The following is a 15,010-nucleotide window of genomic DNA, read 5'->3' as shown; positions in this document are numbered from 1 at the left end:
GTCTTGTAAATATATTTCTATTTGCAAGGAAAAAGTGAAGAGAACCTGCGTTTGTGGGATTGGATCCTAAAACATTCTGATTCACAGGCAAATGATTATCCACTCAGCCAAAGAGCTTACAATGTTTCCTGCTTATCCAAACTTTCTGATTCATAGGCAAACGCTCATCCACTGCACCCTTGAGCATGACGTTGTGTTTGGTCCTGCTTTTGAATGAAGAATAGCTGTGGAAATGGGATTCAAAACCAAAGGTTACTGATGTGAAGGTAAGTGATTATCCACTATGCCATAGAGCTTGTGATGTGCTATATATCGTTTAAGAGTCTGATATATTCCTATAGATAAAACAGGTTTCGAAAATCTGCCCATGTGGGATTTGAACCCTGTCTTACTGATTCAATGGCAAATGATTTGCCTCTGCGCCACTGAGCTTCTGATAACCTGTTCGTTTTAATTCAGGCTAAAGAATTATGTCAAGAAAACCCAGAAATCAGCAGCAGCAGGTGTTTTCAATTAAGGTTTTTTTTTTAATCCATAGTCATTATTGCACTCTTTGGGGCACTCAAGCTCTCTTGTTAAGTGCCTTGCTTATTAGCAGGTCAGCTGTTTACCGCCCTTCAACACCTGTCAGGACAGAGAATCAAACCAGCAACCTCTGGGTTACCAGTCCAACTCACTAACCATTAGGCTAACTTGATTATGCATACTTATGACTGCTCTCTTTGAGGGTTAAGTGGCTTGCTCATGGACAGCCCAGCCCTCCTGTCAGGAGTGGGAATCAAACCAGCAACCTCTGGGTTACCAGTCCAACTCACTAACCACTTGGCTAACTTGATTACGCATACAAATCTATGAGCTTAGTCATAGGATTGAAACCAAGATGTTTGTCAGTAATGGTTGTCTGTTTTTTTTCTGAACAGAGTTATGTTTTTCAGGGTGATTTATATTTAATTTAGCTAAAACATTGTTTATAGAAATATTGTTTTTGTATGAAACACTATCCAATCATGTGTTTGTAAGCCTTGATGTGTTTCACATGTGAACTAATTAAAAGTTTTAGTCCCTTTGTTGAAAGTACAGAACCAATGTGATTGTGTTTTTTATGTCTTCAAATCTTATAAACAGTTAAGAATAAATCCTCAGATTTGTTTATCAATGCTCATATCAGCTTGATCAGTTTATTCTGAACTCCAGTCCAGATTTTACACTGCTAACAAGCGTCTAATAAAATATGTCATTTCATTAACATCACAAAACTATCATGTGTTTAATCAAGTTCACACAGCTAAGATCTTCAAGAAACGTACAAAACAATTATGAGGGTCATTAAAATCTTTATTAATTTTCACATTTCAAATGCAAACATGTAAACAACACAATCTGTTTATGCAAATCAGTAGTTTTACCAGAATTAAAACACATCAATCAAGTTCATCAAACCTGTGCTGGAGGGCTTCACCTGCTTCAGGTGTTCTCAATCAGGTTTAAATCAGGATCAGACACGACTGCTGTTCTCACGTTCACTTATTGTCCACAAGAGGGAGCTGATTAACTGATCTCATGCCTGTGCCTGTTATTTTAGTTATGAGTAAAAATGCTTAATATCAACTAATTTAAACAACTAATTCATTGATTATATTTGTTGACAGTGATTTTGATGCATACTTAATTATCAAGTGCCACAATATGCTGGGGGTCAGTTTAAATGTTTGGAGAAAAAGCTTTAAAAAATTTTAAAAATAAATTAAAAGTGGTTAGTAAATGACTTAATTCTAAAATAATACTAATCATGAATGCATGAATGAAATAATTAAATAAATAAATGTCTGATTAAACTAAAACTACAAATTTCATTAATATTGATAATTAGAAATGAACATAAATCATACAAGGAGCTAAAAAAACTGGAAAAAAGTACTCAAAAACATATCAGGCTAAAAGTACTTAACACTTAAAACTTTTAAAAAGTACAGCTTTTTATTAACTTAAATAGGTACGTTATTGTATTATGTTAAATTTGTAGAGAAAAATGCATACATTTTTTTCAAGTGGTCTCTTATTTTTGTATTTTCCCCACAGCTGTAGGTATGCTTGGTTGAGTCTGAGAGTTACACAGATGTAGTTTGGGGTGCAACAGTACCAGGATCGGGACTGTGAACAAATGAGAGTGCACAGGGAGAGGAGCAGGCCCACACTGATAAATGAGCAGAGAATTCCACACATAGATCTCAGGGTCAGGGCATTGTGGGAGAAAGACGTCTCTGGGGGATGAGCTGCCCTTCAAATACAGATAGAAAAAGTCAAATATGAAAAAAAAACCACGAAAAATAAGGTATCACAAAACATTGGCATTCTAGGGAAATGTCCAAAACATGCAACAGAACAGTATAAAATGAAGGAGAAAGGACTGGAAAATATTGTCTCTATTCTGCACGATATAAAAAAAATACGACATTGTGATATTTTGTTTTAATGCGATATATATTGCACTATAGATATCATACATGTCACCAGATGGTTTGAATAGACTTGGATGATCAAGTCAAGTGTTTTTGTATGCTGTGCATCTGCAGAAAATATAATAAATTGCAAGCATGTATAAACATGACAGAGCACAAATAATATAGAAATTGAACAAATGTAAAAATAACATGGTCATCATTGTATAAATAATTTGATCCTTTAATATCTTTGTTTTTTAATTTAAGGAATTAAAATGATCTAATCCTGCGATGTGACTATTGCAGATACACACTTGGTGATGTTGATGCTTAAACAATATAATGTTCAGCTCTAGTCACTATGACTCAAATCCAGAGCATAAAGATGCCAGATTAGTGTGTGTATGTGTGTGTGTGTAGGCCATTTATACTCACCAAGTGTGCTTTAAAAGTGAACTTCGTAACAATTGTTTGAGTCACATAAAACAAAATGAAAAGACTTAGGAAAAGCTAATAGAACTGTATAAATAGACACTTGCCTCAGTCATTCCGACAGTTCCTGTCATCCCTTCACCCTCCCCTTCCTCTCCATAATTTCATCCCAAGGGAAACCAGGAAGCCACACCTGTCTTTTCCATATCTGAGAAACATAAACCTTAGCAGGAATTAATAACTGTCATGATTATTATATCACCGTTCATTGCTTTATGAATGCAGCACACACACACAAAAGAAAATAGTTTTTGTCAAAAATTAGGTATCACGTTTTACTGTCTATATCAAATTACGTATACCAGGGTATCTGCAGGGCCTTAAAAGGTCTTAAAATGTCTTAAATTTTAAAAACCAAATTTTAGGCCGTAATAAGTCTTAAATTCACTGAAATATTGTGTTGTAGGTCTTCAATAATTTTAAACTGGTCTTAATTGTTTTTTTCACGTGCATTTAAAGCTTTACACAATTGGGCCAACACCCATCCAATCATCAACAATAAATTTCAATAAAGGTTTTACGAAACGTTTAATCTTTAACCATTTACTCATTGATATGGTTTAATTATCATCCTTACATTAACACTTGTGTTTAATGTTTTTTTTTTTTTAAGGTTTTAACTTGGCTATTAAAAAATCTTTAACGTTTAGCCTTGTGCAAGCCTGAAATTTCATTCATTATGGTCTTAAAATGGTCTTATAAAAGGGTCTTAAAAAGTTTTAAAATTGACTTGATGAAACCTGTAGAAACCCTGTTACAAAAGTGGTTTATTATTATACATATAACATATATCCAATGAAAGCAGAGCATCTACTTTAATGTTTCAAATAATGTTTGTAAACCAAAACATCAAAATTCCTTCATCAATTTCAACATTTTTTCATCCTCTTTCAGTGGAACATTTATGCATAAATTAAACAACATTCTTTGCTCGTATTACATTTTATAATATATTAAAGTATTAAAAACTAAAAACATATGGGCAAATCCTGGATAAGTACATACACTGGGCGTCTAATGATGCTCCGGCAAGGCCACAGTCCTGTATATAGTTCAGTTCTTAACCTAATTAAATGCACCTGAACCAGCTAATCAGTGAGTGTCTGAAACATTCAGACACGTGGGTTAAAGCAATAGTACCTAAACTCTGCAGGACAGTGACACCTCTGGCAGACACATTTTATTGTAAGCAGAAAATTCCTACACAGAACAAAAATAATCATTATATTTACTTTTTTTTTTTCAAAGTAAGGTGTTGCAAAGAATTAAATTGGCTGAAGTTAAACAAACAAATTAAGAAACAAACTAATTAAGTTGAGCATTACTGTATTTAATTTGTTTAAACTCAGCCTATATAAATGGTTTGCAAACACTTACCTTAATCTTTTTAGTAAATCCAATGATGAATAATCTTTTTATTGGTATCATCATTACTTCAAGCTTCAGTGGTTGGGTTTCAATCCTAATGTGACTTATTTTATTTTATTCTTTTTTATTTATACATTTTTCAAAGTGTTAGCACAAAAAATAAATCACAATTAAGTATTGGGTATAGGTACATTTTCATCAGGTTGTTGGAGTGGCTTACTATTGTATAGGTAACCTAAAAAACAGTAAATAAAGCAAGCATAGTGGAGACATCTGATTGGTCACATGGGTTTAATGTTCACCATGTGAGAGTTTATTCTGCAAATGCATTTCCATCTCTTATTATTCACATTGATGCAATTAGTCAAACCAGCTCAAATTAAAGTAAAAACAGTTTTGTTTTGATTAATGAAGGAATTTTTATTCTAAGCGTGGCATTAACATCACTCATTACTCATGAGATGCTTCAAAGTGTGCTATAATGCAGAGTTATGGAAACCCAGTTAGTGTCATGTGATGCTTCAGACAGAATCTGAATATGCTGACTCTGTGCTTATGTAAATCATGTTGTTGCTATGATCATGTTGTTTAAAAACAGCTGTTCTACTTATTTTTATATATTTGTGCAAACTGACACAAAAGTTTTTTTTTTTTTTTTTTTTTTACAAATTCAGCACAATGAATTTCTTAAAACTCTTTTACACTGAAGAAAAAAAGGTTTTTAGATTTTTAGATATGTAGATTTTTTCAAAACATTTAAAAGGTTAAAATGGTGAATTCTTGTGGTTTGATGGATAGCAACAGTTAATAAGGATCTCAGCTGAGAAGTAATCATCTTTTTTTTAAAAAATCTCATTATTGAAGAAAATTCAACCTTTTTCATCAAGTGGCTCTCCGAGTTCTTTAAAAAAAGGCACATGTTCTTTCTAAGGCATGTATCATGATTAATGTTGCTTATATTAGAGATTTCAACAATTCTTCAAATGACTTTACTTGGGTAGATGATAAAAGTTGATGACAAAGGTTTTGGTCCAAGTATCTAAAAACTCATTCTAGCACATTCTAAGCAAGTAAAAAAAATAAGTAAAAAAATCATCTTAATAGTAAAATAATTTGCCAGTGGGTTAAGCAAGATACTTTCATTTCAAACCAAAAACAAGATTATTTTACTTGCCTTACTGGCACTGTCTTTGAACGTCTTATTTTCCAAAACATAACTGTTTCTAATTTATAATGTTTATTACTTGCTTAGCAAATGGTTTTTTTACTTGGATGTTTTTAGTCCAAATTTCTACAAATTCTTAAATCAAGAAGCATTTTCTGTGTCATTAAAAATCTTGTCAGTAATAGTGAACAAATTTAAATTGTTTTAAAATATATTCACTAAAACATTACATACAATTATATACAGTTGAAAATTATTATCCCTCCTGTGAATTTTGTTTTCAAATATTTCCCAAATGATGTTTAACGGAGCAAAGAATTTTTCATAGTGTTTACTATAATTGTTTTTTTTCTTCTGGAGAAAGTCTTGTTTTATTTCAGCTAGAATAAAAGCAATTATTAATTTTTATAAACTATTTTAAGGCTAATATTATTAGCTCTCTTAAGCAATATATTTTTTTAGACTGTCTACAAAACAAACCATCATTATGCAATGATTTGTATAACTGTAAAGTTAACCTTTAGTTAGGCCTTTAAATGTCACTTTAAGCTAAATGCTAGTATCAAGTATCTTGAAATATATATATATATATATATATATTCTGTACTGTCATCATAACAAAGATAAAATAAATCAGTTATTAGAAACTACTTGTTTAAATGCTTATGTTTTTAACTTTAACTTAAGTTTAAAACTTCTGTACATTAAACAGAAATTGGGGGGAAATACACAGGGGGCTAATAATTCAAGAGGGCTAATAATTTTGACTTCAACTGTATTTATTAATATATATAATTAAACTTACTCCTTAAACCTATGGAGGTCAATGCAACATGCAACAAATGATCTATTTTGACACTGAGCCACAAACTATATTGATTTCTTTTGATGGTTTCTGTGATCATCAGTCATTCCTCTGATGGATGTGTTTTACGTGAGTTCCTCTCCTCTGTCTTTGTGCATTACCTCAAAGCAGTAGACTGGAAGTGGCCTTTGGCAGCACCCGCCTACACTCCCCCATTTCCTCCTATAGAAACACCCAGATCGCCCAGCAACTGTTTCTGGGGAAGCTCCTGTTGGCAGCTTCCTGTGCCACTCCCACCCTGTGAACAAACACCCCATTTCTGCTTCTGACTAATGTGCATCTGAAGAAGAAAAAAAAGGTCGTTTTCCGCCTCATCTTGCGCTTTCCTTCCTCCGGTGGCCGTCTTTACACTTGACGTTTTGAATGTATGTTGGGTCACAGTGCTCCCTTAAAGTCAGGGTGCAGGCTAATAATAATACAGACCAACTGCATCCTCTTTTTCAGACATTCCCGGGACAGGGGCCATCAAAGGAGACCCAACCCAGCAGCGGAGTCACGCTGTGCTGAAGACGGCTGGTGTGGATCTGCTGGCTCTACAGTAGCATTTAGAGATTATCTACAAGCTATCAGAGAAGAGAAAGATAAACTGCTCTTCTGCAGGTCACAGGTCATTTCTAAATACATACACTCTCATGTTTCGTTGTAGAGATTAAGTGGCTGTTCTTGGTAAACTTTCCTATAGTGTAAAGTTTTGGTACGGTCACTTGCAAACATCACAATTGAAATGGCAAAATTGTCAGCAATAATCTTTGGTTCATTACATAACTCCAGGTACTTTTACATAAACAGCTGAGGGCAAAATTACTGATGCAATATTTATTTGTTTAATCCTGTGCAATATTTATTATTTTTCAAATATTTCTCAAGTGATATTTAATGAATTAAGAAATTTTTCACAATATTTCCTATAATATCTTTTCTTCTGGAGAAAGTTTTATTTGTTTTGATTTTTTCAGCTAGAATAAAAGCAAGTATTAATTAAAAAAGTATTTTAAACTCAATAATATTAGCCCCCTTAACCCTTCTATTGGATTGCATTTCTTAACGTCTTATGTCGCTAATTAAAACACTCAATGCATTTTTTTTTCAAAACATCCCATAAATTCTAAAATATCAATCTCTACCTAAATAGGTGATATGTCGGTTTATAGTAAAAGTACCAGAATTAATGCATATACTATGAAACATCAGACTATATGAAGTGTAAGAGCAGTTTATTTAAAAACAATCAAAATAAAACTTTTTGAATACTAAATCATCTTTTTTTGATGCCATAAAATATTTCAGATTCTCATTGAACATTCTTTTTTTTTTACAGTAAAACCAAAATCAAGTGTAATAGTGCAACAGAATTATGTTTCATGTTTTTGTTAACCAAGAGTGCTGTGTGTGTAAACCATTATTTAAAACATTAAAAATATAGTATCTTGTAAAATTTGTTGTAAAATATTACATATTGTCATTATTACAAAGATAAAAGAAATGTTATTAGAAATTAGTTATTGAAACTAATATGTTTAGTAAAAAAATAAATGATAAATAAAACAACACGTTTTTTGACCAGTACTTTATACTACATATATATATATATATATATATATATATATATATATATATATATATATATATATATATATATATATATATAGACACACACGCACACACACACAAACACACACGTGATCATTAAGTGCTTTTTAAAAAAATGTTTTAAGTGATTAAAAAGGTGAAATCTTGTGGTTCGATGAATAGCAGCAAGTAATAAGGACGTCAGCTGAAATGTAATCATCTTTTTTTAATAAATCTTTATATAAATACCTTAATAATGAAGAAATTTCTATTTTTTAATCAAGTTGCACCCAAGTTCTTCGAAAAAGGCAAATGTTCTTTCTCAGGTATGTATCATGGTTAATATTGCTTAAATGAGAGATTTCAACATTCCCTTAATGCCTTATAATTGCCTTATAATTTCTTAGTAGTACAATTAGTACAAAAAAGTGAATCCACAAATATGTTTCTGCCTCATCATGTGTTCTAAATTAGGACCTTAACCACAAAATATATAAGAATAGATTTAATAAGGCTGATGCTGCTCTTTACTATCTCTAATAAAGATAACAAAGACCTTTCCACAGCTCACAGTATATTTGAAGGACATTTATTGACTCACTGTCATCATGAGACTTGTTTTGCTGTGGTTCAGACTAAAGCATTTCACACTGATCTGTCCGCGGGTGCGATTTAAACGAGGAGGTTTTAAACATATCAAGTGCTTTGGAATAAAATAAACAACGGATTTGTGGAGAGTGGTACTGTCAGCAGGCGATGAGGAAAATAAACTAGATCATAACAGTGGAGGAGTAAGCCATTCACACGCACACACACACACACACACACACACACACACACACACACACACACACACATATATATATATGTGAGCTGCTGTTTTTTCTCTGGGGATGGACTCCGCTTGGTACCAGGCTTCTGATAAAGAGGTGCAGAGTGTTCTGTGTCCTGTCAACTACTAAATCACACATTCCCAACGATACACACACACACACACACACACATATATTTATCTCGGACTTAGAGAGAGAGCTCAAGCAAGATTATGCTAATGTTATTTTGATCATGCAGAGACACCATGCAGAATGTCTGACATGTCAAGCTTGTTTTGAATATGCTGCATTCTTGTTCATGTCACACACACACACACATGCGAGCACTGACCACCTGTGTTTCTGAGAATGTGTTCAGTCTCTCCACTTATCTTATCGTAACAAGTCCCCGCTAAATGAAATTCAATGATTTTTATGTTTTTAAAAGGTTTTTAGAAAGTTGTTTATATATCCTGTATGAACGTAAAGTGAGACTGAAACTATTTAACTCCAAAAGTGATTAAAAAAAGTGTATTAAAATGTATAAAACACTTTTTTAAAGACTAGATGGAAGTAAATACAATATAAAAATGAAATAAATTGAAATTGTCACTATATTTTGAAGGCTAGGACTGCCATTGGGATTGGAAATGGAAAATTACTAAACCACTGGAAAAAAAATTGAAAGCATTTTAGGTAATACATTAAGTAATTAAAATAAATACATTTATCTGTGAAATCCTCAAAGGCAAATGTGCATCGAAGTAAAAAAAAAAATTCAAAGTTAATTAAATAAATAAATAAAATAAAAAGTACATTTAAAAAGCAAAATAAAACATTTTACCAATATGAGTGTTTGAGAGGTTGAGATTAAAATGTGGAATACATTTGCAAAATAATAATAAAAAAAGTTATTAAAAATAAAATTATCCTATCCATTTATCCACATTCTGAAGTCGTGTGGTTTTATTTTAAAATTTAAAATATTTGTATGCAACTTCATTCAACCACTTTAAAAAGGAAACGGTCACCTACCCTCTGTGAAATAAGTGAAATTAAGCCTTCAGAAATATAGAAACATTTAAAGCTGCTTGCTTTTGTGCGTCACAAAACATGCGATGAGAAATGATTTCAGATAAGATGGAATGCGAGCACTGGACATCTACAGTGCTTTACACATATCTGAAGAATGTGTGTCATAAATCTGGAGATAAATCCAAAAAAAGGTTTCAGAAAGTGTATTCATCATGGGGGAGGCAGTGCTTGGCACAGCGTCTCAGCGCATGAGTGAATGAGCGCCACATTCTTCAAATGCTCTTGCCATTGTGGCTCTTTAATGAGGCAGGGTGACAAAAGCCTGGCATGGTGGCGCTAACGGTGGACGCCAGGCCTGAAGCCGGCATCCAGCCTGCCACCCTCGAGCTGTTTAACATGCCGTCCGTCACCTGCCGTGCTCTGAAGAGTGTCATGAGGGCAACCCTCCAAATATCTGCTTCTACTCATGCTTTAAAGTATGAGAGAGAGAGCTGGGTGTGTACGAGCGACTACTTTTAATACTGTTTTTGAATGTGAGGATGATTTCAATTCCACATCATTTGAAAAATAGACTTAAACATAAACGCTGGATGCTAAAATTGTTATAAATTGGTCTAAAAATTGATAAAAGAAATTATATAAAATAGATAGACAGACAGAAAGACAGACCGATTTTAATTTAGATGTGATTAAATTCAGTTAATCTTTTGGCAGCACTAATAAATTAATTAAAAAATAATATAAATTAATAGTAATTAATTAAAACTAAAATAACACAAAAATAGGTATGCATTAGACAGTAGAATTGAATTAATAAAACTAGACAATCTGTAAAGATTGTCAACAACAAAAACAACAATAAAAATCCTTCAAGATCAAATTAATAATATTTGAGTTTTGGTCTAGCATTTTTTTTTACAGTATTTTTTATCTTTTTAGTCCATCCAACTAAATAAAAAAAAATTATATAAAAAAATAAAAATAACTACATTTTTAGTGGATTTTAAACATGCATTAAATAAATAAAACATTCATTAAAAAATAATATACATTTAAACATGAATAAAATAAAACAAAACATGCATTACATAAATAAAATAAATGTAAACATGAATAAAATAAAACATGCATTACATAAATAAAATAAATGTAAACATGAATAAAATAAAAAAAAACATGCATTAAATAAATAAAATAAATGTAAACATGAATAAAATAAAACATGCATTAAATAAATAAAATAAATGTAAACATGAATAAAATAAAACAAAACATGCATTACATAAATAAAATAAATGTAAACATGAATAAAATAAAACATGAATTAAATAAATAAAATAAATGTAAACATGAATAAAATAAAATAAAACATGCATTAAATAAATAAAATAAATGTAAACATAAATAAAATAAAACATGCATTAAATAAATAAAATAAATGTAAACATGAATAAAAAAATAAAATATGCATTAAATAAATAAAATAAATGTAAACATGAATAAAATAAAATAAACCATGCATTAAATAAATAAAATAAATGTAAACATGAATAAAATGTAATAAAACATGCATTAAATAAAAAATACATTCAGACATGAATTAAATAAATAAAATAAATTTAAACATGCATTAAATAAATAAAACAAAACGAGTTTAAACATGCATCAAAAAAATAAAACAGAACATGCTTTAAATAAATAAAATTAAATTTAAACTTATATTAAATAAAATAAATTTAAACATGCATGAAATAAATAAATTAAAACATGCATTAAATAAATTAATGACAAAATAAAAAAGTGGTGCAGTGGCCATTAACTTCATTTAACTGTGATGTTCATGCAGAATGATATTTGAAACCTCAAAGCAACATGTTCTTTCTATTGGCATGAGAATGCAACTGATGAGCAGTAAAATCAAAAGAAAAAAAAAAAAAAAACAGTCCACCAATAAATCCAGCACAACACAACTGAGAATCAGCATTCAGGCTTGACAACATAAACACACACACACACACACACACACACACACGACTCACATCTAAGAACAGAAGCCGAATGCAAAAAGACAATTAAAAGGCCAAACACACTATCATAGCATCTATTTTAGGACAGACGGAGACGCCCCGGAAGCACAACCAACACCCATGTGTTTATCTGCCTTTGTCCAGCACCCAAAACATTTCCCCTCCGCCATTCACAACAATCCCAAATGACATGACAGCAGTTCTGTCACTCTTTCCTATAGTTGGAGTTAGTGCAGTAATTAATGGAGCAGAAGTAGATGGCCATTAGAGGAGGTCACATAGGTCCATCAAAGTCAAACTCAATGGAGGTTTTGTGTTTTATGGCGCTGAAAAGTAAACATGAATTTGTCGGGGTGAAGCAGGAGGCTTTTGAAGTTTGGTTGTCTTGGTTTTTGGCTGGTGATTGTGGCGTGTTGTAGCCTTCACAGCAGCTGCTCTTATACACACAGCCTTCAGAGAAACACACACACTTACACCTGACTTTTTCAGCTCTTTCTTGGAAAATGAAAATGAAAATAACATTGCATGGCAATATAGTAAAAAAAGATTTGATTTACATACATTTAAAGATATATAGCATTGTGGGAAAAAAATTAAATTTACATCCAAAACACATACAATTGATTTAATTTCAAGATTTAAGTCTTTTGTGTCTCCTGAATGTGTCTGTAAAGTTTTAGTTCAAAACAATCATCAGATTATTGGTTATACCGTTCAGCACATTGGATTTTCTGCTCTAAACACTATGAAGATGTTTTTGTTGCCTGTGCTAGTTCACCCTGTCCACCGTTCCCACGTGCCTGTCAGAGTGTTTCTCAGTCTCTGGCTGCATCAGATAAACAGCACAGTGACAGACATGAAGGAAGCAGATCTCACATAACGCCTTTGAGAAATACTACAGTAAGAACTTTTCCAATGATTATTTGATGTATTTGTTGTGGAGCTAATCAGTGCTAATTCTTTGCACTGATTTTGCACAGCAATTGTGACAGGAAACATGTTAATGTCCACTGCTGTATGGATATACGTTATGTTAATGTATAAAATAAACCTGACTTAACGTCTACAAACCAGGATTGAAGCGTCTTCTTTTATAATTGTTCGGACATGCAGCTGTGGTGAAAGTAAAGACAGTAAAATTGCTGTATTTATTACAAACATGCACTGTTTTAAAAATGTTTTTAACTTGTAAAACTCGATGATGACTGATGATCACAAAGAGCTGAACAGAGCTTTTTTATCCCAGTTGCTTTGCGCACATCCTGTCTTGTTGATATGATTATACGTGTTACTATAGAGACATGTTAATACGCGGCTGTCAATCAATTCAGTGGGTGGGGAAACCAAACTCCTATGTCATGTTGTGGTGAGCCCTTAAAATGGGAGGGATTTGGATCCTATTTTACGTTAGGAAATTATAAAAAGAAACTTATTATGTATTAATAACAAGTGAAAACAGCTAATTGTATATATTTTAGCATATTGTTAACATAATATGTAAACCAAAGTTGGGAGAAATATTTATTTTACAGTTTATGATTAAAATCTTCTATCTAGGAAATAAAATGTTTACATTTTCTTAAAATAACATTGTATGACAGTAAAATTACACATATCGTGAACATTTTTAATTAGATAAATGTAAAAAAAGAATGTAATGTCTTGGTTTCATTTATTAAAGGATTTGCTACATAAGCCATGATTCTGAACAACAAAGGTGTGTCATTAATAGTACATTATATATTATTATTATTGTGTGTGTTATTAATTAAACAGGTAATTTCATTAAGTTAGCATATGGTTAACATAATATGTAAAACAGTCGGGAGACATTTATTTATTTTACAGTTTATAATTGAAATTATAAAATTATTTAATTTTATAAGTATTATTTAGGCAGTTCATTCCACTGTGGCGTCCTCTGATTAATGGGGGGACTAAGCCGAAAATAAAAATAAATGAATGAGTATTATATTTATATATGTATTATATATATATATATATATATATATATATATATATATATATATATATATATATATATATATATATATATAATCTTGGTGAATATCTATAGTTACAAACACATATTACTATAGTTATAATAATAAAAATATATCTTGTATTATTATTATGGCCTCTATCAATTGTTTATGAATACAGAAAAGCTCAGCATCTTTTATATTCAGCCTGATCTCACGAGGAAACGTAAGTATTTTACGTTTTATCAGTTTAGTGGCTACTTCATACGAGTTCAATCATTCATTCATTCATTCGTCGGCTTAGTCCCTTTATTAATCCGGGGTCACCACAGCGGAATGAATCGCCAATTTATCCAGAAAGTTTTTACGCAGAGGATGCCCTTTCAGGCGCAACTCATCTCTGGCAATCGTACAAGTTTATTTGTACAAAAATGTACGATTTTAAAAAGGAGGCTAGCACCCCTAACCTAAACCGTCATGGGTGCTGAGCAAATCATACTAAACTGTACGAATTAGATCGTACGAATTTATAGGAACTTGCCACTAAATCAAAAAGTTACGAATTGCCGTGAGATTGCGTTATTATATTACATAATAAATAATATTACATGGTAATAATACGTAATATTGCAGTTATAGCAAATATTTATCACAATATTACAATAAATGTTTTCAACCACGTTTCTGAAGGACCTCCAGCACTGCATGTTTTGGATGTCTCCCTTGTGTATCACACCCAGTACAGCTCTTTCAGTCTCTGCTGGTGATCTGAATCAGGTGTGTATGATTAAGGAGACATGGAAAATGTGCAAAACTGGTGGTCCTCGAGGAATGTGGTTGAGACCCTGAGCTAAAGGCTATTGTTATGATCATAGACCACTGATTATAACATTCAATTAAAAAATAATGTGCAATATTTGTCAAACATATTTATTATTCTCTAATAAAGTATTTAAATATTAATAAACAACGAGTTTAGATTATTTGCATGTCTTTGAAGTGAAATAATTGAACACAATCATAAAATGCTGAGTAAAATGCTTATTTTTGAAGAACGTTGGGGGTTTGCATCTGAACTCTTTCAAAGACATATGTATAAACACATTATTACATTGTTAGACAAGCTCCTGAAGTAAGGCACATCAGATGTAGAGTGGTCAGTTATTGATGGGCCAGTCCTGTATGGGACCAGCCCTCTGTGCCCCGCATCCCCCGCATGAGCTACAGATCTGAGAGCAGTTTTCAGAGCCAGTC

General features: G+C 31.7%; 1 long non-coding RNA gene across 1 annotated transcript; it reads right to left on the bottom strand.

Annotated features, from left to right (window-relative positions):
- Nucleotides 1-1,314: 1,314 nt before the first annotated feature.
- LOC137491524 (uncharacterized) lies at nt 1,315-3,979 on the bottom strand. The gene is made up of 3 exons (XR_011011478.2): nt 3,939-3,979; nt 2,977-3,081; nt 1,315-2,273 (listed from the first exon to the last, which is right to left on the bottom strand). It is a non-coding gene; the product is annotated as an uncharacterized lncRNA (long non-coding RNA).
- Nucleotides 3,980-15,010: the final 11,031 nt, after the last annotated feature.

This window comes from Danio rerio, chromosome 4 (assembly GCF_049306965.1).
Source record: "Danio rerio strain Tuebingen ecotype United States chromosome 4, GRCz12tu, whole genome shotgun sequence".
Taxonomy (NCBI): Eukaryota; Metazoa; Chordata; class Actinopteri; order Cypriniformes; family Danionidae; genus Danio; species Danio rerio.
Note: the sequence above shows the minus strand (reverse complement) of the source record. Positions and strands in the feature narration are given on the sequence as shown.